Source organism: Impatiens glandulifera, chromosome 6 (assembly GCF_907164915.1).
Source record: "Impatiens glandulifera chromosome 6, dImpGla2.1, whole genome shotgun sequence".
In the NCBI taxonomy this organism is placed as follows: domain Eukaryota; kingdom Viridiplantae; phylum Streptophyta; class Magnoliopsida; order Ericales; family Balsaminaceae; genus Impatiens; species Impatiens glandulifera.
Window position 1 is genome coordinate 47,663,909 of NC_061867.1, and position 26,470 is coordinate 47,690,378.

Consider the following 26,470-nt stretch of genomic DNA (forward strand, 5'->3'; position numbering starts at 1 on the left):
CTTTATGAAACTCAAACTGTATATATCATTGAGTAAATCAGATGAAATTGAATGATGGTCGAAACATCTTTATTTTATTGGTTGATATTTTAATTTTGTTAAATTGGTCATACTATTTAATATATATATATATATATATATATATATATATATATAACTTCTTATTTGTGTACTTCTTATTTTAATTAAATTTAAAATTAACTCTTTATTAGGAAAAATTGAATTAACTCTTTATCAGGAAAAACTGAACCAAAATTAATTTAGTAATATGTAAGTAAATTTTATGATATTATAATAATATATATTTAATAAAAAAGTATTCCATAATATTTTTTGAATCCAATATATATTTTGATAATTGAAATTGAAATTTGAATTTATATTGGTATTGTTATTGGAATTCCAATTTCATTAAAATTGGTATTAAATAACAATTCAATTTCTATAAGAATATAATAAAAATTATTTTAACATATATTATTTATTTTATTCTAATATTTGTTTGACACAACAAATAAGGATAATTCAGGATAAAAAAAATAAAGTTAATTTTCGATTTTCATTAAAAAATATATTGGTTCAACATTTTAACTTCATATATTAAAAAATAAATGTCAGTTTCACGTTTTAACTTCTTAAATTTAAAAACAAAATATCGGTTTAAATGATAAAATAATAAGTTATTTTATTTATAAAAAAATTAATTAAAAATTGAATTTACAATTCCGACCTAAAATGAATGGTATTAAGAACTATAAAATTACACTATTGAATTTTATTGAAATTCTAATTCCGATTCTTAATATTAAAGAGTCAATTCTAATTACAGGTTTACCGAACCCAATATAAATATAAATATAAATATAAATATATATATATATATATATATATATATATATATATATATATTTATTTGATTCTTAATACGAGTATAAATGGGTACGGCCTTGGGATATGAATATATTTAAATACAAAATGAAACGATTTCATTCTTAATCTTCTTTTCCGTTAAATATATATATTTCCCTATTTGAATCTTAATGTGAGTATAATTATGTACGAGTTGAATTGCGAACATGAATATATTTAAATATAACATAAAACAGTTTGACTCTTAATCTTCATTTATATTAATATATTAATATATTAATATATATATATATATATTAATATATTAATATATTAATATATATATATATATATATATATTTTATTATATATATATATATATATAGTATATTCTTATATATGGTAAATAATACTTTTTTCGATAATCAATTTTATTAAATTTATAATTAAAATGTTAGTTATTATTAAAATTTTAATACGTAACTTATTAATTAAAAAATGTTATATAATAATTATATATATATATATATATATATATATATAAATATATAAATTAATTAAAGTAGACTAAAATGTTCACACTTTTTATTTTTCACCGACATAGATAATAAATAAAGTCCCTAATAAAATTGGTAATAAATACTAATTTAAATTAAAATATAAGATGTATAAAATATAATAAATGTTTATGTGATTAAACACTTATCTATATACATATAATACTGCTTAATTTTAAAATTTTCCTTAGACGACAGATTTGATTAATTTGAATATATATGTGAGAATAAATAGATACTTGGGTTGGACTATGGGTTGACTCGTCCATAAACTTAAATCCGTTAAAAATAAAATTAAAAATGTTATATGCATGTTTCGAATGTGTAACCTAACAAAAACAAGTAAAACCCTTTAATCACTAAATTAACAAAATTTTATATTTTAAAGTTAATATCAAATTTCATAAACACGAGATATTCTTAATAATGTAAATTCATTTTTTTAACTAACTAATTTATATATAATGATACTTAATTTCAAAGAGTTCGCATTGTCGGGTCGAGAGCTGTGGTTAATTTGAATATATATGTGAGAGTAAATAGATACTTAGGTCGGATTGTGGGTTGATTCACCCATAAACTTAAAACTAGGAATGACAATGAGGCAGTTCGAGAGGGAATGAATTTACCATCCCCGTCCCGTTTTTAATTCGGGGATTTTTTACTACCATTCATGTCCCATTCGGTTTTAGAGAATCCCCGCGGGGCAACAATTATACCATATTTTCAAAAATAAATAAATATTTTATATAATCAAATTATATAAACGGATTTTTAATATAATATATATTGTAATATAATTAAAATTTTATATAATTAAAAAAAATAAACTTAAAACTCTTATAAAATATAATGAATAAATAAATATATTGATAATTTTATATATTTAATTGTATTTTTAGTGTTCGGGGGCATAATTTGGATAGTCCGGGACAGGGAGACAAATATCATTCACGTCTCATCTCCGGTCAACTACCAGTCAAACCGGAAAAAACCGCCCCCAAACAGAACAGTTTTAAATTGTCATCTTCGAATGGTTAATTTCTCACCATCTTTTTTATTCGCAAAAAAAAAAAAAAAATCAAATAAAGAATATAATGCCAAAGTAAAAGAAAGAGAGACAACTCAGCTCTCCATACAATGAGGATAAAATTAAGTTTGCTCTCGGCCTCCCCTTCTAATGATCCACAGATTGGAGGCGTATCACAAATATGTGATTAATCAATTAATTACAATATATATTATTTAAATAATTAACTTTAATATTAAACTAGAATAATGTTTTATTTTTAATTTTAGATTATACTTTATTTTTTAACTTATAAATTATTATAATTGAATAATTTGAAATTAAGATGTTGGAACAAGTAATAAAATCTATATATATATATATAATGATACTTAATTTTTAAAGTGTCCGTATTGCCGGGTCGAGAGCTGTGGTTAATTTGGATATTTATGTGAGAGTAATTGGATACTTGGGTCGGATTGTGGGTTGACCCGCCCATAAACTTAAAACGGTTAAAAATAAATTTAAAAATGTTATTTGTAGGTTTCGAACTTGCAACCTAACAAAAATACTTCGGTCGGATTGTGGGTTGACCCACCCATAAACTTAAAACGGTTAAAAATAAATTTAAAAATGTTATTTGTAGGTTTCGAACTTGCAACCTAACAAAACAAGTATAACCCTTTAACCAACTAGGCTAACAACACTTTATATTTACGATTCAACACCAAATTTGATGAACGCGAGACATTTTAACAATAAAAATTCAAATTTTTAACTAAATAATCTCTCTCTATATATATATATATATATATATATATATATATATATATATATATATATAAAGATGCTTCATTTTTAAAGTGTCCGGATTGCCGGGTCGAGAGCTGTGATTAATTTGGATATTTATGTGAGAGAATAGATATTTGGGTCGGATTGTGGGTTGACCCGCCCATAAACTTAAAACGGTTAAAAATAAATTTAAAAATTTTATTTGTAATATTCGAACTTGCAACCTAACAAAACAAATACAACCATTTAACAAACTAGACTAACAACACTTTATATTTAAGATTCAATACCAAATTTGATGAACACGAGAAATTTTAACAATAAAAGTTCAAATTTTTAACTAACTAATCTATATATATATAATGATGCTTAATTTTTAAAGTGTCTGAATTGTCGAAATGAGAGCGTTATATTTTTTATTTTAATAATTTTAAACATTGAATGAATATTATTATAATTTTTTAAATTTATTTTATTTTCATCTTTATCCTTGTGGAAATTTTCCTAGTTATATTAATAATATAATACAAATCTTGTCAAACTAATTAGACTACTCTCAATATTATGTCAAATATGATGATAATGTATATATAAATGAACTATTATCATATATTATAACTTAGTTTATATATAACAAAAATAAACCGATAATATTTTTAAATACAATAATAAAAATAATTAAATCTAAAATATATAAATATTATTGCAATTTAACTAACATTATTTAAATAACACAAAAACACTGACTAATACTTTTTAAAAAGTATAAAATTTGTCTAAAAATATGAGAAATTATTTAAATATCTTCTTACATCAATATAATATTAATCGATAATGATTTTATTATCAACTTTCTATTATCACTTCTCATATTTTGTACCAACTAACCTGCTTGCTAATTTATATATATAATCATTACTCTCCATATAAATTTATATGATTTATTCAAAACGAATAGAGTATTAATTTATTGTCTTTACGAATTCCCAGAGTTTGAATATTTTGCACAAATTAACTTGTCATCTATATATAATGTTTAATTTTGAAAGTTTTCAAATTGTCGGATTGAGAGTTGTGGTTAATTTGGATATATGTGAGAGTAAATGGATATTTGCGTCGGATTGTGGGTTGTCCGTCCATAAACTTAAAACGGTTAAAAATAAAATTAAAGATGGTATAGGTATGGTTCGAACTTGCAACCTAACAAAAACAAGTACAACCTTTTAACTAACTAGGCTAATAACACTTTATATTTTAAATTCAACCCAAAATTTGATAAATACGTGATATTTTAACAATATAAGTTCAACTTTTTAACTAACTAATCTATATATATATAATAATGCTTAATTTTTAAAGTGTCCGGATTGCCGGATCGAGAGCGGTGGTTAATTTGGATATATGTGAGAGTAAATGGATATTTGAGTCGGATTGTGGGTTGACCCGCCCATAAAAATTTTACCGTAATATTTTTTTCACGGTTTTTTATATTATTACTCGTGCAAATGCACGGGATACATGCTAGTTAATCTAGCTTATCTATTTATATATATAATGATGCTTAATTTTGAAAGTGTCCGAATTATCGGTTCGAGAATTGTGGTTAATTTGAATATATATGTGAGAGTAATGGATACTTGGGTCGGATTTTGAGTTGACCCGCCCATAAACTTAAAACGGTTAAAAATAAAATTAAAAATACTATATGTATGTTTTGAACTCACAACCTAACAAAATAAATACAACTCTTTAACCAACTAGGCTAATAACACTTTATATTTTTAATTCAACACTAAATTTGATGAACGCGGGACGTTGTAATAATATAAGTTCAATTTTTTAACTAATATATATATATATATATAATGATGCTTAATTTTGAAAGTGTGGGATTGCCGGGTTAACCTAACAAAACAAGTACAATTTTTTAACCAATTATGCTAACACTTTTTATTTTTAATTCAACACCAAATTTGATAAACGCGGAACGTTGTAACAATATATTTTTATCCGTGTACATCGCAGAAGGATTTTCCTAGTATATAAGTATTACTCTATCATATCATATCATTTCTTTAAATTGTTCATATCATAAAACTCTAAGTCTCAAACATTAAACTTTACGATTAATTACGAATAGTTTAATCATTAAATTATTTAAAAATGTTTAATTTATATTAATATAAATATAAATATATTAATTTATATAACTCAAAGATTATCACAAATTGACCCATAACTTAACTCATTTATATTCACATTCACATTGGTGAGAATAAAAGCCTTGATTTTCAATAGTTGAGCATTATAAATTCTTAATTTTTTTTCTCTTTTAGGTAAATGTTAAGCTTGCTTTAGTATCAAATGATAAATTTATTGAAATGAAATATTAATGGAATATCTCATCTTAATTGTTTTCTAAATGTACTACTTGTAACTTGGATTAGAGATAAAGTAAGATTACATAAATTAAAAAAAAACAAGGAAAATAAAGAGAAAAAGAAGAAAAAATTGATAAAACATAAGAAAATAAAGTAGAATAGAAGATAAAAGATATTATAAAACAATAGTTTGAATCTTATTAAATTAATGTAATCTAGCTCTAACTATTCTTGTGATTTATACCAATTATGCCTTTTCAAATCTCGGAAAAAAAAAATTTCATTATTTGAAAGAAAATATACATATTTTGTTTTTGTTTTTATTACGAATGAATTAACATTCAACATTCATATAAAACTTAACTATATAATAAAAATATTAGACTTTTTTCAACTATATAATCAAATATAAAATTAATCTATAATAAAAACAAATATATTAGAGCTGAATAAATAATTTAATCAAACCAATTGCACATTTAAACAATTTCAAAATTTTAAAGTTTACAAGTTTACAAGTTTTGTTTCTAAATAATATTTAATTAATTAAATTTTAATAATTATTATTATTATATATATATATTTGAAATATGAGAAAAAAATATGTATATAAATAAAAAAATTAGACCTTTTATTATTTTTAAGTTGTTTTTTATTGTTAATTATATTTATTAAACAATTCAACTTTTTGTAATTATTACCTATTTCAAGTTATATTTATTTAGTTAAGAAAATTATTATGTATAATATTTTTTAAAACATATTAAATGAAAGTAATATTTAATACATACAATTCGCTATCTATAATAAAATAAGTCTGAATACTTGAACTCACTCAACGTAAGGTATTACATCTCCGGATACATAAGTTGGGTTTACCCAAATCCAACCTTAACCCAAATTCAAAATATTAATTTTGGTTGATGGGTTGGGTTGAGTATAGGTATGGATTGGGTTGAGTTGAATATGAGTTGAATTTAATTTAGGTTGGGTTATGGTTATCTAAATTATTCAAATTATATAAATTTAATTTAATTCTGTATTATTAATTCAATATAAACTAATCATCTTTTAACTTAAAGTTAAACATGTTTTTGACATGTTTAACACATTTTTCACACGTTTAACACGTTTTTAACACTTTTAACACATTTTAAATACTTTTAACATGTTTTCACATTTATAACACGTTTTTCACACGTTTAACACGTTTTCACGTTTTTTGCACGTTTAACACGTTTTTTTACATTTTAACACGTTTTCACACTAATAACACAATTTTGTCACATTTAACACGTTTTTCACGTTTTTGACACGTTTTTAACATATTTAACACGTTAACACATTTTTGATAAGTTTAACACGGTTTTCATGTTTTTGGCATGTTTAACACGTTTTTAACATTTAACACGTTTAACACTTTTTTGACATAACACGTTTAACACGTTTTTTACACGTTTAACATGTTTTCATATTTTTGGCATGTTTAACACGTTTTTGACATATTTGACACATTTTTCACGCGTTAACATATTTTTCATATTTTTGGCATGTGTTAACACGTTTTTGACGAGCTGAATACATTTAATATGTTTTTTACTCATTTAACACATTTTTAGAACATTTAATACATTTTAGCACGTTTTTCACGTTTTTGGCACGTTTAACACATTTTTGATAGTTAAACACGTTTAACACATTTTTGCACATTTAACATATTTTCACATGTTTAACATGTTTTATTGCACGTTAACACATTTTAACAAATTTTAACACGTTTTTGGCATGTTTAACACGTTTTGACATGTTTAACACGTTTTTCACGTTTTGGCACATTAAATGTGTAAAAATGTATTAAAGTGTCAAAAATATGAGAAACATGTTAAATGTCTCAAAAATGTGTTAAACGTGTCAAAACGTGCAAAAAACGTGAATATTGTGGAAAACGTGTTAAACGTGCCAAAAACGTGTTAAACATGCCAAAAGCGTATTAAACGTGTTAAAACTTGTCAAAACGTGTTAAACGTGTCAAAACGTGTCAAAAATGTGAAAAACGTGTCAAAATGTGTTAAATATGTTATAATCGTGGAAAACATGTTAAACGTGTCAAAAACGTGTTAAACATGCCAAAAAAATGAAAAACGTGTTCAACGTGTCAAAAATGTGTTAAACGTGTTAAAAACGTGTTAAACGTGTCATAAACGTGTTAAACGTGTGAAAAACGTATTAAACGTGTCAAAAATATGAAAAACGTGTTAAACGTGTCAAAACGTGCCCAAAATGTGGAAAACATGTTAAAAATGTCAAAAACGTGTTAAATGGATAAAAATGTGTTAAATGAATCAAATACATGTTAAATGAATGAAAAAAAATTGGGTTACCCAACCCATACCTAACCCATATTAGTAAATAATATGAGTTGGGTAAATTTAATTTGGGTTGAATATGGGTTGGTAATACGGGTTGGATTTACCCGTTTGCTCACCTCTAGCACCTCCCACTAAGTTATTCTTTAATTTTAATATTATTTATAAAATTATTCAAAATTTAAATTCTTAAATCTTAATTTATTTTATTTTCAATCAAATTTTATTAATAATTTATTTTATCTTTTATATATATATATATATATATATATATATATATATATATATATATATATATATATATAATTTTTAATGTAAGATAGGAGGTTATAACACTCTCCACAATCATTCACATCATTATTTCTCTTTCATAATTTATTAATTATCTTCTCTCATAAACATTTAAATATATATATATATATATATATTAAGAGAAAAAATACAATTTTAATTATATTATATTAAAATAATAAATATTTATTTTATATTTAAAAAAATACAATTACATGTATATATTAAATAATTAATAATATAAGAAGATATAATCAACCTTAACCATATAAGAATTAATAAATTTTAAAAATTAAAAATGAATTTAATTATCTTAAAATAATAAGGGTTTAAATTGTATATATTAAGAGAGAATTTATAATTAATAAATTAAATATATAATAACCTCACAGTAAGAATCAATAAATTTTATAAAAAAAAATTTAATTATATTATATATATTTTCTCTATATATAATTATTGAAAATATAACTTACAAAATATATTTATTAACTAAATTATAAAATTATTTCATCAATGATCAACCATAAGTTGGTCTATATTTCCTCTATATATATAAAATTACTAGGATTGTCGAAGGCATCTAATGAATTTGTACATTATTATTAACGGATAAATATTTATTTAATAGTATGATAAGAGATATATTTTTATTATATTTGTTTTTGTATAAGTATGAAAATTTTAAATATTATAATATACTAATGTAATTTATAAAATATATCTCTAAATAAATAAAATTATAAAATTATTCCAACAATCATAATTATAAGTGGTATAACACTTAAAGTGTTATTATTTTATACTTAACACTAAGGATGTCAATTTGAAACTTTTCCACGATAACTGAATTGAATTTCCCTGTTTGGGACGGTTTTCCCTGGTTTGACCGGTAGTTGACCGGGGATGGAGCGCGGATAGTATTTGTGTTCCCCATCTGGAACCGCCTCAATTTCACCCCGATTATGCCCCGAATATTAAAAATATAATTAAATATATAAAATCACAAATATATATATATATATATTATATTTTATGAGTGTTTTAAATTAATTTTTTATAATAATATAATTTTTTAAAATATACTACAATATATATTATATTAAAAATCTATTTATATAATTTGATTATATAAAAAATTTATTTATTTTTTAGAATATGGCATGAACGGTGCCCACGAGAAATCCCTGAAAATGATTAGGGCGAGAATGGTAGTAAAAAAATTCCTGAAATAAAAATGGCACGGGGATGATAAATACATTCCCTTTGTCATCCCTATTTAAGATCATCTCTAAAAAATAATTAGATGTGATTCACATTAATGAGAAAATCACGTATGTTATTTCACTTTCCTAATTTATTTATTTATTTATATATATATATATATATATATACTTTTCTTTCTTAATTAACTTTTTTCTCCCTTACCTTATATAGATTTATATTTTTTTACACTAATAATATGATTTTTTTCCATCAATAATTTATTATTAAAATATATAATATTATATAACATTTTTTTAAAAAAAATTATTTATATCATCATTAATTTTATATAAATATTTTATTTTCTTATTATTTTTATATATAAAAAAATGCACAAAATTTGTGGATATAATTTATGGTTTATGTTTTCTTGATTCTAGATTTAGGAGTTTATGTTTTCTTGATTCTAGATTTTGGATTTTGGATTTTGGATAAGAGAATGTGGATTGTGGATTCCGGATTTTAGATTGATGATCGTGGTTTTTGGATTATATTAATGTTTTTGGAAAAATGGATAATTATTATTGTTTATATCGGTACAAACATTAAATATTAAAAAAAATTTTAAAAATGATTATGTTTTTTAGTAACGATATTATGCATATAAAACCGTTACTAATACTTTATAAGTACGATATTAAACATAAGAAAACCGTTACTTATACTTTATTAGTAACGGTTTTACCTTTGGTAAAATCCTTACTAATGTTAATATCAGTAACGGTTGTATAGTCGTTACTAATATGAGTTTCAGGAACGGTTTTAGAAGGTCATTACTGAAACTATTCTATTATTAGTAACACTCATTTTATAACTAATGGTAACGACGATAAATGCCGTTACAGAATGTCATCAGTAACTGTTGTAAAGACTTTCAGTAAAGACTTTTAGTAACGACTTTCAGTAACGACTTTCGCCTTTACTAATACTCATTTTTTTACCAGTGATGTTTAGCATATTAAATCATAATATTATATATATATATATATAACTTAAAAATAAGAAAAAATAAATATTTATATATATATATGATAGAAAAAAAACAATAATTTATTTAGTATTATTTTTAATTTAATTTAGTTAGAAAAAATATGATATAAATATTTATATATATAATTAAATAAATAAATATATAAAATTACATAATTATTATATATTCAAAAATAAATTAAGAGAAATATTTTTAATTAGAATAATTATATATATATATGAGAAAAAAATAAAAATAAAATTACTATTATTAATAAATTTATATAATATTGAAAAAAATTAAGATATGAAATAAAGGTAATTTCTCCTTCCTAATTTTTATTTTTTTAATTGATTTCTCTCTTTTAATATATATATATATATATATATATATATATATTAAGTATATTTTGAACTTATAACTTAACAAAAACAAATCATTTAATCAAATGAGTTAATAAGATTTTATATTTTAAATTTAACACAAAATTTGATAAACGTACATTCTTAACAATATAAGTTTAACCTTCTAACTAATTATTATATATATAATAATCCTTAAATTTAAAGTTCTCGGATTATCAAGTCGAGAGATGTGGTTAATTTGGATATGAGAAATGATTGAGAGAGAATTTGAGAGAGAGAATGGGGGAGGGAATGATGTGGCGCAATTTGATTAGCCAAAAAAATAACAAAATTTCTCTTTCTTCTCTCTCTTCACCTTTTATCATTTTTCTAACCAGTGATGTATGACACATCATTCCCTCCCTATATCACTCTTCTTTGGATATATATGTGAGACAAAATGAATACTTAAATTGGATTGTGAGTTGACCCGCTCATAAACTTGAAACGGTTAAAAATAAAATATAAAATATTATAGATATGTTTTTAACTTGCAACCTAACAAATCTAACATTTTAATCAGCTTAGAAAATAAAACTTTATATTTTAAATTTTACACAAAATTTAATGAACGTGAGACATTCTTAACAATATAAATTCAAGTTTTTAACTAACTAATGTGTGTATATATATATAATGTTTAAATTTAAAGTGCTCGAATTGTCGGGTCGAGTGATGTGGTTAATTTGAATATATATATATGTGAGACAAAATGTATACTTGAGTTGGATCGTGGGTTGACACGCCCATAAACTTGAAACTGTTATAAATAAAATTAAAAATATTATACATATGTTTTGAACTTGCAACCTAACAAAAAAAAATACATTTAATCAAGTATGATTGGGATGTGGTTTTCTAAGCGATAATAGTCCAATAACAATTGAGAGTGGTTAAAAATTATTAATCAAATATTTGATTGACCAAATTGTGAGGTCACAAGGTTAATATCGATTGAGATTTGTGGTTTGATTTCATCGGATAAAAGACGTGTGAAAATGTGATTGGGATGTTTGCTTTTTTGAGAGATAAGATGTCGGTAAAAAGAATCTTGAGGTCATGAAATTAAATGTCGATTAAAATTAGTTGTTGGTTTGTATATCTAATAATTCTTAATTAGATATTTTGGAGAGGTAATACACGCTCCATCCACATTCATCGACACTTTGTTTTTCCTAATTAATTATTTTAATTTTTTCTCTCATCATCTCTCTTTTTTAATTAATTAAAATTTTGATTTTCTTTATATATATTATATATAATTTTTAATATATATATATATATATATATATTATATTTTCATATCATAGTTAACACATACAACTAATAATAACTATTTTTTTCTAATTATATATATATATATAAATAAAAGTTTAATATATAGCATTTTTTTAATTTTCTTGTTTTATATATATATAATGATACTTAATTTTTAAATTGTTTGGATTGCCGGGTCGAGAGTTGTGATTAATTTGGATATATATGTGAGAGTAAATGGATACTATTGTTATAGGTATGGTTCGAACTTGCAACCTAAAAAAACAAGTATAATCATTTAACCAACTAGGCTAATATCACATTATATTATAAATTCAATACCAAATTTGATGAACGCGGTGGTTCATCAATAGTTTTTAATCGGTCATAATTCTCTTTTGACTCTGCGCTATAGATTTCACTATTATTAGTAAGCAATAATGGAATAATTCTGTCATATTTATAGAGATAGGGGACATAATTCATATGGATATAGTAAGTATCGTCTGAGCTACTTTAATGGTAGTCTTTACATTTCCCTTTCATTCGTAGTATGGAGAAAAAGTGGACTCTAATGGTCAAACTAATTGAGTTGAGAAATCAAACTGTATCAATTGTTGTATAGATCGTTCTGCAATGTGAGAGTAAATGAATATTTGAGTCGGATTGTTGGTTGACCCGCCCATAAACTTAAAACGGTTAAAAATAAAATTAAAAATGCTATCACATTTTTACCATAATATTTTTTTCACAAATTTATATTATTTTTCATGCAAATGCACGGGATAATTAAAGGATACATGTTAGTTTTATTAAAAATTATACTTTTGTGTAATAAGTTAAAGGATAATTTCATATCTTTTAACAAACCATTACAAATCACAAAAATAACTTAAGCACATGCTTGGTAACTAATATATATAAGATATGAATAGTTTTTCATAAATTACTTTTTGGCAGTTTAAAAATCGTTAATTTTGAGAACTTATGTTAATAATAATTTATATAATTTTTTTATGTATCAAATTATTATATTAATCTCCCTGTAAGAATGCAACATACCAGCCCTAACCGAGCTGATAATAGGGTAAGACAACTAATTCAGCTGCTTATGATCCATCAATCTTAGGGACCCAAATTTTTTATAGTAAATATCTTAGCATGTTTAAAAATTGTTAATTTTGGAAACTCATTAATAATAATTTATGTGTTTTTTAATGTATCATATTATTATATTAATCACTCTATAACGAATGCAACTATAACATGACCGACTCTATAGCCCCCTTCAAATCTTAGGGCTCAAAAAATTGATGACAAAAAATAATTTAATAAATTTTAAACCTAAGATCTCATATAAAATATTATATTAATTAATCAATTAAATTAAACTACTTGAAATAAATATAATATTAGATTATTAATCTTTACATCTAAACATAAAAACAAAAACAAAAAATTCTTCTCATAGGGCCCAACTTCGGTGTTTTTCAGGTTCAGCCTGATCACCAATACAATGAATTTCATCAAAATTCTACAGTTAAACATGTTTGGTGTAAGTAATTATATGATGAATGATCTTTTGTTATGTATTCTTTATTTTTCTAAATAATCTTTTAATTTGACCAAACAAATTAAATAAGAAAGCAAGTAAGGAAAATAGACTAGAAATTCACATTACTAATTAATTGAAGGATTATGCACCTTGATTTACTTCTCTTTTTACCATCTAATATATTAGTTAGCTTCTTGATTTTTAAATTTATTGAAGAGTATGGTTAATTATATATAAAGCTCGTCAAGAAACCATTTTTATTTTTAGACAAAAACAATATTATTTAATTAATGAAAGAGATATATTTGATTAGCTTGTTTAATTTTTTGTTATACAATTTTTTTTGTTGGGTAAGTAATTTGAATTTTTAATTAGTTAAATTATTATAATATTTTTATAATTTAAAATATAAATTTTATAAAATTAAAATAAATATAATTTAATTAATAAATTTAATGATTTAATAGTTAAAAAGATGATAGTTAAACTAAAAACAAACATTTAAAAAAAACTCACATCTAAGGCAGATTGGATTTGAATTATTTAAATAACTCAATCCATAAAACACAATATCTCATTTGTTACATTACTCAATTCATTATTAACTATAATATCTAATATTTTAAATTATTATTTTTATTTAATTATTATATATTAATAATTTTTAAACATTTTACCTAAAATAAATCTCCAAATTTGTCGGAATCATTAATATTCCTTCTTAAATAACAAGATATTATTGGAAAATCTCAATCTGAACAAGACTATAGATGTACATAAGATCGTTTGTACACAATCTTATTTCCAAACCCTATTTGTCAATAGGTAATTTAAACCCTATCTATCGATAGGTCGAGACATCATTTGTATATGATTCCGTTAGAAACTTTATACGTCGATAGGTACGAGAAATTGTTCGTACACGATTCTATTGTAAGTCTTGTTTGTTGACAAGCATAAATATCATTTGTAGATGACCCATTAACAATCTTGTTTGTCGACAAGGACTTGAGATCATACGTACATGATCTAGTTAAAACCCTATCTATGAATAACTCGAGACATCGTTTATATACGACATCGTTTAAAACTCTATTTGTTGATAGGCGCGTCAATCGTTCGTACTCAATTCCGTTTAAAACCCTAATTCTTGATAGGTCGAGACATCGTTTGTATATGTTTCCACCCAAAACCCTACTTGTCAATAGATATGTGAGATCGTTCACGATCCCGTTCCCAAACCCTAGTTTATATGATGATTAAAGAATAGATTCGTTCTCTTTTATCGATCGCCTCTCGTTTGTTCTCGGCAAATCTTCCTTTTAGCAGTAATATGAAGTACAATCTTAAATTTTGGTACGGTGTTGTGAACATAAAAAGTAAAACCCGGTCGGTAGGATTAGAACATTTACCTATCGCCTCTCGTTCATTCTAGACAAATCTTCTTTTCAATAGTAATATAAGATACGCTATTAAATTTTGGTACAGTATTGTGAATAAAAAAGTTAAAACGTGATTGAAGCTCAACTCCTATGATATTTTTTCTCTTCTAACTTTCTTATTGTTTTACTCCCCGACGATCTTTCACCAATTAAAGAATATATTTGTTCTCTTTTATCAATCGCCTCTTGTTTGTTCTCGACAAATCTTCTTTTTAGCAGTAATATCAGGTATGCTCTTAAATTTTGGTACAATGTTGTGAACAAAAAAATTAAACGTGGTCGGCAGGATTCAAACATTTATCAATCGTCTTACGTTTGTTCTAGACAAATCTTCTTTTAAGTAGTAATATGAGGTACGCTCTTAAATTTTGGTAAATTATTGTGAATAAAAAATTAAAAATATGATTTGAAGCTCAACCCTGAAGATATTTATTCTCTTAACTTTCATACACTTTTACTCCCCAACGATCTTTCTTCAATTAAAGAATAGACCCATTTTATTTTATCGACCGCCTCTCGTTGAAGACAAATATTTTTTCCAATAGAAATATAAGGAACGCTTTTAAATTTGGTACGATATTGTGAATAAAAAAAATTTAAAACATGATTTGATGTTCAACTTTGAAGATATTTATCCTCTTTTAACTTTGGTACTATTTTACTCCTCGACGATCTTTCACTATTTAAAGAATAATTTCGTTCTCTTTTATCGATTGCCTCTCGTTTATTCTTGACAAATCTTCTTTTCATCATTAATATGAGGTATGCGGTTAAATTTCGGTACATTGTTGTGAACAAAAAAAGTAAAATATGGGCGTCTGGATTCGAACATTTACCGCTCATCTCTTGTTCGTTCTAGACAAATCTTCTTTTCAACAGTAATAGGAGGTACGCTCTTAAATTTCGGTACGGTATTGTGAATATAAAAATTAAAACGTGATTTGAAGTTCAACTCCAAAAATATTTATTCTCTTGTAAATTTTATATTGTTTTACTTCCCAGTGATTTTTCACCTAAATTCGTTCTCTTTTATCAATCATCTCTCGTTTGTTCTCGATAATTCTTTTTTCAGTTGTGAAAATAAAAAGTTAAAACGTGGTTAGTAGGATTTGAACCTGTGTAGGAAAAACCTATATGATTTCTAATCATGCCTGATAACCACTCTAGTACAACCACATTGATACTTAACTCTGAAGATATTTATTCAATATTATTTTATTCCCGACGATTTTTCTTCAATTAAAGAATAAATTCCTTCTCTTTTATCAATCGCTTCCCATTTGTTCTCGACAAATCTTCTTTTTAGTAGTAATTTGAGGTATGCTCTTAAATTTTGGTACGATGTTGTGAATAAAAAAAATTAAAACGTGATTTGAAGCTCAACTCTGAATATATTTATTCTCTTGTAACATTCGTATTGTTTTATTCCCCGACGATCTTTCTCCGATTACAGAATAGATTTGTTCTCTTTTATGAATCGCCTCTCGTTTTGTTATCAAAATCTTCTATTCAATAATATGAGGTAGGTTCTTAAATTTCTGTACGGTGTTGTGAAAAAAAAAGTAAAATGTGGTCGGCAGGATTCGAACATTTATCAATCACCTCTCGTTCGTTCTAGACAAATTTTCATTTCAGTAGTAACATTAGGTACGCACTTCAATTTCAGTACGGTATTTTGAATATAAAAATTAAAACATTATTTGAAGCTCAATTTCGAAGATATTTTTTTTTCTTGTATCTTTTTTATTACTTTTCTCTCCGATAATCTTTCATTGATTAAAGAATAGATTTGTTCTCTTTTATCAATCACCTCTCGTTTGTTCTCGACAAATCTTCTTTTCAGTAGTAATATGAGGTACAGTCTTAAATTTTGTATGGTGTTGTGAACAAAAAAAAATTAAACTTGGTCAGAAGGATTTGAACCTTTATCGATAGCCTCTCGTTTGTTCAAGACGAATCTTCTTTTCAGCAGTAATATGAGGTATGCTCTTAAATTTATGTATGGTATTGTGAATAAAAATTTAAAACGTTATTTGAAACACAACTCTAAAGTTATTTATTCTCTAGTAACTTTTTACTATTTTACTCCCCCAACGATCTTTCTCCGATTAAAGAATATATTTGTTCTCTTTTATAGATCGCCTCTCGTTTGTTCTCGACAAATTTTCTTTTCAGCAATAATATGAGGTTCAATCTTAAATTTTAGTATGGTGTTGTGAACAAAAAAAAGAGTAAAATTGTGATCAGCATGATTCGAATATGTGCGGGCAAAGCCCACATGATTTCTAGTCATGCCCGATAACCACTCCGGCATGACCACATTGAAGCTTAACTCTGAAGATATTTATTCTCTTGTAACTTCCGTACTATTTTACTCCAATAATCTTTCTTTAATTAAATAATAGATCCATTCTCTTTTATTGATCGTCTCTCGTTTGTTATCGACAAATCTTAGATTTTAGATTGCAGTCTTTGTTTATTGAATAGATTATAGTCAAATCACATTACAAACACACATTTTAATTAAAAAAAGACTACAATCTATCTATCACAATCTATGTTGTCTATATTCTCCTTTTTGACCTTATTGCCTTCTTTCACGTCCCTTTCTTCTCTTTTTCATGAAGAGAGATTGAATTGATGCAGATGATAATGCTTGTTTGCTCTCATTGTTTAATCATCCTCTATATTTACCCGTACTAATATGATAAAATGTATTATTCTTCAGGATTTCGGGCTTTTGTCACTACTTTTCTCTGTTTCAGTTTTACGTGTTTGAGGATCAATAACCTTAGTTTCCTCTCCGCTTTTCTCCTCTGTCATATATTTGCTTTCATCCTCTACCTCTTCATATTCCTCGTCTTTATATTTATCTTCTTCAGCATCCCCTATTTTATCGATTTCATTATTTTCTTCATTATCACATTCTACCTTGATTTCTTCCTCTAAATCATTATTTTCTTCCTTCTCTGATACTTCCTTGATTTCTCCTCTGCATTTTTTCCTTGTTGATTGCCTTTAACTTCTCCAATATGCTCTTTAATCCTTGATTCTTCCATTTCATTTTTCTGTTTTTCTTCTTCTTGGGCTTTTAGGATTTATGCTCTTCTCAATTGGTTTTTCATATTTATTGTTAGCATGTTGAAAAGTATTGCAGGTCGCACCTATGTCTAACCTCCATTCGTATGAGATTTCTATGACTGTAGACTTTCCTTTCCTTTCAACTACTGTCATGTTCTTAGGCAGCATATTTCGAGGATAAACTTCAATGCTTATTTTATCAAAGGTAAGTTACACTCATTCTTCTTTAATTGAGTCAATATATAATGGTTTCTCCAATAAACTTGTAAAGTGACTTAAAGCTTATGCGTTGTACATGTGTGTTGGGATGTTCCAAAGCTTAAACCATATATGGGATGTTTCTATTAGTTTACTTAGCATGTTCAATTCTTTAAACCATCTCTCCAGCTTCATATAGTTGGATCTAATATAAGTATGCCCATATTTCATAATATCATTCAAGTTTGATCCTTCTAGAACTGCAGAAAATAGAGATCATGTATGTTTACAAGATTCGAACCTATGCAGGCAAAGACCACATGAGTTCTAGTGAATCCCGATAAGCACTCTAGCACGAACACATTGAAGCATGTCTCTGGAGATATTTATTCTCTTTTAACTTCCGTACCATTTTACTCCCGACGATCTTTCTTCAACTAATGAATAGATCACCTCTCTTTGATCGATCGTCTATGTTATCAACAAATCTTCTTTAAAATAGTAAAATGAGTTACGCTCTTAAATTTATGTACGGTATTGTGAATAAAAAATTAAACGTGATTTGAAGCTCAACTCTAAAGATATTTATTCTCTTGTAACTTTCTTATAGTTTTACTCCCGACAATCTTTCTTCAATTAAAGAATATATCTCTTCTCTTTTATCGATCGCCTCTTTTTTTTTCTAGACAAATCTTATTTTCAGTAGTAATATGAGGTAAGTTCTTAAACTTCGGTATGGTATTGTGAATAAAAAAAGTTAGAACGTGGTTAGTATGATTTGAACCTGCACGGACAAATCCCACATGATTTCTAGTCATACCCAATAATCGATCTGGCACAACCACATTGAAGCTCAACTCTTAAGATATTTATTCTCTTGTAACTTCTATACTGTTTTACTCTCGACGATCTTTCTTCAATTAAAGAATATATCACTTCTCTTTTATTAATCGTCTCTTATTTGTACTCGACAGATCTTCTTTTCAACCGATATTATAGTTAAGCTCTTAAATTTTCGTACGGTATTATGAATAAAAAAAATTAAACGTGATTTGAAACTCAACTCTGAAGATATTTATACTCTTGTAACTTCCGTACCATTTTACTCAAGACGATATTTCTTCAATTAAATAATAAATTCCTTATCTTTTATCGATCTCCTATTGTTTTTTCTAGAAAAATCTTCTTTTCAGTAGTAATATGAGGTACGCTCTTAAATTTTAGTACAACATTGTGAATAAAATATATATAAAATGATTTGAATCTCAGTTCTAAAGATATTTATTCTCTTGTAACTTTTGTACTGTTTTACTCCCGACGATCTTTTTCAATTTAAAAAAAATCGTTCTCTTTTATCTATAGTCACTCGTTTGTTATCGACAAATCTTCTTATCAACAATAATATGAGGTACGCTCTTAAATTTTGGTATGGTGATGTAAACAAAAAAAGTAAAACGTGGTCAGAAGGTTTCAAACCTTTATTGATCTTCTCTCATTTGATTTAGACAAATCTTCTTTTCAGTAGTAATATGAGATATGCTCTTAAATTTCGATCAAGAAATGTGGCGGCCCACTCATGAATGGAATGTCTTTAGCCAAGAAAATACTATGTTTGAGATATTAAAGGAAAAACCTCGAACAAGAATATGTGAGTTATGTAAGGAGTTGTCATCAGTGTTAAATCTATGCTAACTTGAAGCATACACCTCCCTCACTCCTCTACAATATGACATCCCATAGACCCTTTTCTACATGGGGCATCAACATAATCGGGAAAATCTCTCCCCACACGTCAAATGGACACGAGTTCAAATTCGTCTCCATAGACTACTTCACCAAATGGGTTGAAGCAACCTCCTACAAGGTCTTGAAATCATCTCAAGTGGCAAAGTTCATCCGAACTAGAATAATCGTTAGATACGGAGTTCATCATGCCCTAATTTCAGATAACGATTGACACTTCTAAGGAAAAGTGTAGCAGTTGCTCGACGAATTCAAGATTGGGCATCACAAGTCATCACCCTATAGACCTCAAACTAATGGTGCGGTCGAAGTGGAAAACAAAAACGTGATTAGAATCATCAAGAAGATGAACAACACATATAAGTATTAGCATAAGAAACTGCCATACACCTTTTGCGGATATCGTACAATCGCTCGAACCTCGACGAACGAAACTCCCTACTCTATGATTTACGGCATGGACGTCATATAGCCCATCGAAATCGAGATTCCAACCCTAAGAATACTTTTAGAAAAACATGTTATAGAAGAAGACTTGTTCAAATCTTGATATGACCAACTAACGTTAATGGAGGATAAGAGGTTAAATGCTTTATACAAAATTCAAGTCTATCAAAATCGCATGTCAAATACCTTCAATAGGAAGGTAAAACTTTGAAACCTCAAAAAATGTGATTTAGTTCTCAAACGAACCCGGGAACTCCTAAACCCCAAGGACAAGTTTTGACCCCAATGGGAAGGACATTTTCTAGTTAAGAAAATCCTCTTTGGAGGAGATGTCCGCCTATTTAATCTAGAAGGCGAAAATTTCATTACACAAAGAAATCTCAATGTGCTTAAAATATATTTTGTATAATTTGTTAGACGATCGATCCTTTAACAATTTGTCTATCGACAAAAAATAGAGATCATACGTACATGATCCATTGAAAATCCTATATGTCGATATGTCGATACATCATTTGTATATGATTCTGTTAGAAACTTATCTATTAATATGTACGAGAAATCGTTCGTACACGATTCCATTTCGAGCCTTATTTATTAACAAGTACATAGATCATTTTTAAGATTATCTATTAACAATATTTCTGTCGACAAAAACTAGATATCATACGTACATGATCCAATTGAAATCCTATCTATCGACAGGTCGAGACATCATTTGTATATGATTCCGTTATAAGACATATATGTCGATAGGTATGAGAAATTATTCGTACATGATTCTGTTTCAAGCCTTGTTTATTAACAAGAATAGAGATCATTTGTAAGATGATTCGTTAACAATCTTGTATGTCGACAAGAACCTGAGATCATACGTACATGATCCAGTCAAAATCCTATTTGTAGATAGTTCGAGACATCATTTATATATGCTTCCGTTAGAAATTATATTTGTTAATAGGTCGAGGCGTCATTCGTACACGACTCCGTGACTAAATCCTATATTTTGATAGGTTGATACATCGTTCGTACACGACTCTATGACTAAATTATATTTGTTGATAGGTCGAGACGTCTTTCGTTCAAGACTCTATGACTAAATCCTATTTATTAATAGGTCGAGACGTCGTTCGTACACGACGTCGTGACTAAATGCTATTTGTTGATAGGTCGAGCCATCGTTTATATACGATTCCGCACAAATCCTATTTGTCAGTAGGTCGAGACATCATTTATATATGATTCCGCGCAAACCCTATTTGTCAATAGGTCAAGACATCATTTATATAGGATTCTGTGCAAACCCTATTTGTCAATAGATCGAGATATCGTTTATATATGATTCTGTTAAAACTATATCTCTCGATCAGTATCCCATCTCACAACATTTTTACAACCAGATATCTCAAAACAAAAACCTATCTCTTTATAAGTACCAAGCCTTGTTTGTTAACAAGCACATCGATCATTTATACATGATCTTAATTAAAATATATCCATCGATATGTCCTCAAACAAAACTCTATAACTTGATAGGTAAAAAATTATATCTCTTGATAAGGTACTCAAGCAAAACCCTATCTCTTGATTGGTACCGGTCAAAATCTTAGGCATCAATTGGTATGTCTCCTCAATTTATAAAAATATCATGCTTTGTTTGTCAACAAGCACATCGATCATTAGTACATAATCCTGATCAAACCTTATCGCTCGAATAAGTATTCTAAACCCTATCGCTCAAATAGGTATTTCAAACCCTATCGCTCAAATATGTATTTCAAACTATATCGTTTGAATATGTATCTCAAACCCTGTTTTCCAAATAGGTATCCAAACCCTATTGTCTAAATAAGTATTTCAAACACTACCGCTCAATGGGTATCCAAGCTTTGTTTGTCAACAAGCACAACGATCATTCGTACACGATCTTATACAAACCATATCGTCCGAATAGGTATCCAAATCCTATCATCCGAATAGGTATCCAAACCCTATCATCCTAATAGGTACCAAAACCCTATCACCTGAATAGGTATCTCAAAAATCTATCCTCCAAATAGGTGTTCAAACCCTATCCTCCGAATAGGTATCCTAAACCATATCGCTCGATAGGTATCAAAGCCTTGTTTCTCAATAGGAAAACAATCATTCGTACATGATCCTGTTCAAGCCCTATCTCTCGATAGGTACTCCGATAAAATCTCGCTCTTCAATAAATGATATCTTCCATATTCACGATAATATGAAATCCTATTTATTAATGGAACCAAGATCATTTATATATGATCATTTTCAACCTCGCCTATGAGTGGCCTTCACGGAAAGTGTATTTAACTCCCGCGATAAACATTAACGGTACTAAGATCATTTATACATGATCACCCTACTCATTACTAGTTAGTAAGACCCATAAGCAAATTTATTAGCCTCTTCACCAAGACTCATCTGTTGATAGTCTCATGATTATATATTTATGATCACCCTAAAAATATTACTTGTTAGTAACCCACATGAAACGTTACTACAACGTTCATGTTCCCCAGCATATCTCATGACATTAACTCTTAGCCATTTTTATATGACTATCTTGAATAATTTATTGATATTCATGTTAGACAAGAATTGATGTTTCAATACCTATGACTATCATATATCCCATGGATTTTATGGGTACTTTGTTAAGTTCTATAAAACAAGATTCCCGAAGAATTATCCTTGTTAGGATGATCATCAAAGAATGATCCCTACAGCAACGCTTGGAAGCACATCGACGAATTGTTATACACAACATCACTAGGTCACTCTAATATTAGCACGCTACATGTTCTATCTTTCTAAACCCCCTCATTATAAATGAGATAAGATAACCTAGTATTTGATGTCATACTCGAATCAACGTTTTCACAACTAGTTTGTTGTATTCAAACTCGATTCAAGAAGGGCACTTTGTAAGCACTAAAAATCTACAAAAATTTATAAAATTAATATAATTATTTTGATTTATTCTTAAATAAATAAAATTAAAATAATTAACTCATGGCCAAAAACTCAATTAAAACGATTAATTATGAGTAATTATTGTAATAATTAATCAAATTAATTAAGGAAAATGGCCAAAATAAAAAAAATAAAATTATTTGGAATAAATGTTGTACTCATTTATCTTAAAATAACATAAGAAAAATCAGTGATTAAAAACAATAATTTAAGGTATCCATTTCATCCCCAAAATTATTTAATTAACCCTAAAATATGCAAAAATAAAATAAAATAAAATGGTAAAATATTTGCCATATTTATGTTTATATTTTGTGTATTTAAAAAGATCAAAACTAAAGACAAAAGGGTGAAAGAAAAATCAATTTCAAATAAATTCTTAAGGTTTTAAAACAGAAATTAAATATGTAATCCTTAACCAATCTGGCACGACCACATTGAAGCTCAACTTTAAAGATATTTATTCTCTTGTAACTTCAGTATTGTTTTACTCCCGACGATCTTTATTCAATTAAAGAATAGATCCCTTATCTTTTATCAATCGTCTCCCGTTTGTTCTCAACAAATCTTTTTTTCAATAGTAATATGTGTTACGCTCTTAAATTTTGGTACGGTATTGTGAATAATAAAAATTAAAACGTGATTTGAAGCTCAACCCTGAAAATATTTATTCACTTGTAACTTCCACACCATTTTACTCCCGACGATCTTTCTTCAATTAAAAAATAGTCTTCAATTAAATAATATATCCCTTCTCTTTTATCGATCGACTCTTGTTTGTACTCGACAAATCCTCTTTTTAGTAGTACTATGAGTTACGCTCTTAAATTTCGATATCGTATTGTGAATATAAAAAATGTAAACGTTATTTGAAGCACAACTCTAAAGATATTTTTTCTCTTGGAACTATGGTACAGTTTTACTCCCGACGATCGTTCTTCAGTTAAAGAATATATTCATTTTCTTTTATCGATCGCCTCCTGATTATTCTCGAAAAAACATCTTTTTAGTAGTAATATGAGGTATGGTCTTAGATTTTAGTACGGTATTGAGAATAGAAAATTTGAAACATGATTTGAAGCTCAACTCAAAAGATATTTATTCTCTTGTAACTTTCGTATTATTTTACTTCCCGACGATCTTTCACCGAATAAAGAATAGATTCATTTTCTTTTATCAATTGTCTCTCATTTGTTCTCGACAAATCTTGTTTCCAGTAGTAATATCAGGTACGTTCTTAAATTTCGGTACGGCGTTGTGAACTAAAAAACCTAAAACGTGGTCGGCAGGATTCGAACCTGCGCGGGCAAAGCCCACATGATTTCTAGTCATGCCCGATAACCACTCCGGCACGACCACATTAATGCTCAAGTCTATAGATATTTATTCTCATGTAATTTTCGTACAATTTTAATCTTGACAATCTTTCTTCAATTAAAGAATAGATCCATTCTCTTTTATCGATCGTCTCTCGTTTGTACTCCACAAATATTATTTTCAACAGTAATATGAGTTACGCTCTTAAATTTTGGTATGGTATTATGGATAAAAAATTAAAACATGATTTGAAGCTCAACTCTAAAGATGTTTATTTTCTTGTAACTTTTGTATCGTTTTACTCCCGATGATCTTTCTTTAATTAAAAAATAGGTCCCTTTTCTTTTATCGACCGCCTCCCATTTGTTCTCAACAAATCTTTTTTCAGTAGTATTATGAGTTACGCTCTTAAATTTTGGTATGGTATTATAAATTAAAAAATTAAAACGTGATTTGAAGTTCAACTCTGAAGATATTTATTCTCTTGTAACATCCATATTGTTTTACTCCCGACGATCTTTATTCAATTAAAGAATAATCTTCAATTCAAGAATAGATCAATTCTCTTTTATCGACCTCCTCTCGTTTGTACTTGACAAATCTTCTTTTCAGTAGTAGTATGAGTTACGCTCTTAAATTTCGATATGGCATTGTGAATAAAAACAAATTAAAACCTGATTTGAGACTTATTTCTGAATATATATTTTCTCTTGTAACTTTTGTACAGTTTTATTCCCGAAGATCTTTATTCAATTACAGAATAGATCCCTTCTCTTTTATCGATCGATTCTCGTTTGTCCTCGAAAAATATTCTTTTCATCAGTAATATGAGGTACGCCCTTAAATTTCGGTATGTTATTGAGAATAAAAAAATTAAAATTTTATTTGAAGTTCAACTCTGAAGATATTTATTCTCTTATAACTTTCGTATTGTTTTACTTCCCGACGGTCTTTCTCAAATTAAAGAATAGTTTCGTTTTCTTTTATCGAGCGTCTCTCGTTTGTTCTCGACAAATCTTTTTTACAGTTGTAATATCAGTTACACTGTTAAATTTCGATACGGTGTTGTGAACAAAAAAAAAAGAAAAAACATGGTCGGTAGGATTCGAACCTGTGCTGGAAAATCCCACATAATTTCTAGTCATGCTCGATAAACACTCCAGCACTACCATATTAATGCTCATCTTTGAAGATATTTTTTCTCTTCTAATTTTTGTACCATTTTACTACCAACAAACCTTTCTTCAATTAAAGAATATTCTTTAATTAAAGAATAGATCCATTCTCTTTTATCGATCACTTCCCGTTTGTACTCGACAAATATTTTTTTCAACAGTAATATGAGTTACGCTCTTAAATTTTGGTATGGTATTGTGGATAAAAAAATAAAACGTGATTTGAAGCTCAATTATGAAGATATGCATTTTCTTGTAACTTCTATATCGTTTTACTCCAGATGATCTTTCTTTAATTAAAGAATAGATTTCTTCTCTTTTATCGATCGCTTTCCGTTTGTTTTTGAAAAAAAAAATCAGTAGTAATATGAGT

The 26,470-nt window shown here is 26.8% G+C and overlaps 2 non-coding genes across 2 annotated transcripts; both read right to left on the reverse strand.

The window, feature by feature from the left end:
• Window positions 1–17,377: 17,377 nt before the first annotated feature.
• On the reverse strand, window positions 17,378–17,459 carry TRNAS-AGA. Its single transcript has one exon. It is a non-coding gene; the product is annotated as a tRNA-Ser (tRNA).
• Window positions 17,460–24,882: 7,423 nt separating this feature from the next.
• On the reverse strand, window positions 24,883–24,964 carry TRNAS-AGA. Its single transcript has one exon. It is a non-coding gene; the product is annotated as a tRNA-Ser (tRNA).
• Between the last annotated feature and the right edge of the window lie 1,506 nt (window positions 24,965–26,470).